Consider the following 3,093-nt stretch of genomic DNA (forward strand, 5'->3'; position numbering starts at 1 on the left):
GACAAGTCTCAACATGCTGTGCAGCATAGAGGCCTGTGGGGGCTGCAGTTGTCAATAGTGCAGCCATGTTTAAGTGGCATATATCACCACAAAAGCTAAATTGGCCATGCGATCTTGAACAAGTTACTTAATATCTCCAAGTTACAGTTTTCTCAAACGTAGAGTGGGGGGATAATAACAATCCCCACTGCAAAGAGTTATGCTGATTAAGTAAGATAAATTAATGTAAAACACATAGCATACTATCAGGCACTTAAAAAGCACCCAGTAAATGTTACCCATTGACTAGGATGACTGAATTTCATTGAACATAAGTTGCCATCGATAAAAGATGCCCCATATTTTATGTACCTCTGGGAAATAAAAACAAGATGCCAATTAAACTATTGTGAGGCTAGGAGGCCATACATTATACCACTCATCCTTCTTTCAGAGATATTAGTGTGAAAAATCTAAACTCAATGACATGCACCTGCACTTCCTAAAATCATCCCATAACACCCAGCACTCAATCAGATCCATCGATCCTTTGTACTTGTTATAGTCCCCCTCAGAGTGTAATTTTGCCACACTTTTTAAAAATTTGTTATTGCTGACAATATACAGAGCAAAACATATACCGACTCAACAGCTGCTACGTGTACAGTTCAGTGACAACGATGACGCTCTTCAAGTTGTGCAACCATTCTCACCCCCCTCCTCTGAGTTGTTCCTCCCCCATTAGCATAAACTCACTGCCCCCTAAGACTCTTAGCTGATAACTCACTGCCCCCTAAGATTCTTAGCTAATCTTTCAAGTTGCTGTTGTCAATTTGATTCCATTTGGATAGTTCATGTGTGTGTGTGTGTGTGTGTGTGCTTTAGGTGAAAGTTTACAGAGCAGATAAGTTTCTCATTAAACAATTAATACATACTGTTTTGTGACATTGGTTTCCAACCTTGCAATGTGTCAACACTCTCCCCTTCTCGACCTTGGGTTCCATGTTTCCATTCATCCAGCTTTCCTGTCCCCTCCTGCCTTCTCATCTGTGCCCCTGGGCTGGTGTGCCTATTTAATCCCATATATTTGGTTGAACTACGTGTTATTGTTAATTTTACAGGCCTGCCTAATCTTTGGCCGAAGGGTGAACCTCAGGAATGACTTCAGTACTGAGTTAAAAGGGTGTCTGGGGGACATACTCTCAGGGTTTCTACAGTCTCTGTCAGGCCAGTAAGTTTAGTCTTTTTTTGTAAGTTAGAATTTTGTTCTACGTTTTTCTCCAGCTCTGTCCAGGACCCTCTATTGTGATCCCTGTCAGAGCAGTCAGTGGTGGTAGCCAGGCACCATCTAGTTGTGCTGGACGCAGTCTGGTGGAGGCTGTGGTAGTTGTGGTCCATTAGTCCTTTGGAAAAATCTTTCCCTTGTGTCTTTGGTTTCTTCATTCGCCCTTGCTCCCGATGGGGTGAGACCACTGGAGAATCTTAGATGGCCACTCACAAGCTTTTAAGACCCTAGGCACTACTCACCAAAGTAGGATGTACATTTTCTTTAAAAACTATGTCAATTGAGCTAGATGTCCCCTGAGACCATGGTCCCCAGCCCTCAGGCCAGTAACTCTGTCCCTTGGTGAGTCTGGATGTGTCTATGAAGCTTCTATGACTTTGCCTTGGTCAAGTTGTGCTGACTTCTTTGTTGTTGTTGAAAATATACAACAGAACATACACCAATTCAACAATTTCTACATGTATAATTCAGTGACATTGATTATATTAAGTTGTGCAACCATTCTCACCCTCCTTTTTCCAATTGTCCCTCCCTCATTAACATAAACTCATTGCTCCTAAGTTTCCTATTTAATCTTTCAAGTTGCTGTTGTCCATTTGATCCCATATAGATAGTTCTTAAAGGAGCACAATGCTCAATTGCCACACTTTTTTAAAGGCTGCCCTTGAAATGTTAGGTGAGTGTCATGGATTAAACTATGTCTCCCAAAAAATGTGTGTATCAATTTGGCCAGGCCATGATTCCTGGTATTGTGTGGTTGTCCTGTATGTTGTAAATCCTGCCTCTATGATGTTAATGAGGGAGGAAGGGCAGCAGTTGTGTTAGTAAGGCAGGACTCAGTCTACAAGATTGGATTGTATCCTGAGGCAATGTCTTCAGATATAAAAAACAGAAGTAAGCAGAGAAACAGGTGGACCTCATACCATCAAGAAAGCAGCGCCAGGAGCAGAGTGCCTCCTTTGGACCAGGGTCCCTGCACAGAGAAGCTCCAAGTCCGGGGGAACACCAAAAAGAAGGTGGCCAAGAGAGAGAAAAAGCCTTCCCCTGGAGCTGACACCCTGAATTTGGACTTCTAGCCTACTTTGACTGTGAGGAAATAAATTTCTCTTTGTTAAAGCCATCCACTTGTGGTATTTCTGTTGTAGCAGCACTAGATGACTAAGACAGTGAGAAATGTTGGAGGCTTTGGAGAGAGGTACCTGAAATACTTTGACCTAGACCATGAAATTCCTCAACATTGGCTTTGTTGACAATGTCCTAGAAAGTTAAGCCTCCTCAGGTTAAAAAGAAGGTCTTTCTTGACTTGATATGGTCCTCAGTGAGGGTTACTACCTAATAATAATATAGAGAGAATATATCCATATACCAGCTCTTAGCTATCTAGTGCTGCAGTAACAGAAATACCACAAGTGGGTGGCTTTAACAAACATAAATTTATTTTCTCACAGTTTAGGAGGCTGAAAGTCCAAATTCAGGGTGCCTGCTCTAGGGGAAGGTTTTCTCTGTCAGCTCTGGAGGAAGGTCCTTGTCTCTTTTGACCTGCTCCTGGGTGATATTCATGTGGCTTGGCATCTCTCTTCCCCCATCTCTGCTTCCTTAATCTGTTCCTTTTATATTTTGTAAGAGATAGACTCGACACACCCTATACTAATCCTGCATCCTTAACATAACAAAGACAACTCATTCCCAAATGGGATTATAACCAGAGGCATAGAGGTTAGGATTTACAACACATTTTTTGGGGGGACACAATTCAATCCGTAACACCAGCCTTTTGTGGAATCATGTTTAATTCCCAATTAAAACAGGACCTAGAATATGTTTCTTGA

This window comes from Trichechus manatus, unplaced genomic scaffold, assembly GCF_000243295.1.
Source record: "Trichechus manatus latirostris isolate Lorelei unplaced genomic scaffold, TriManLat1.0 scaffold00344, whole genome shotgun sequence".
Classification (NCBI taxonomy): Eukaryota; Metazoa; Chordata; class Mammalia; order Sirenia; family Trichechidae; genus Trichechus; species Trichechus manatus.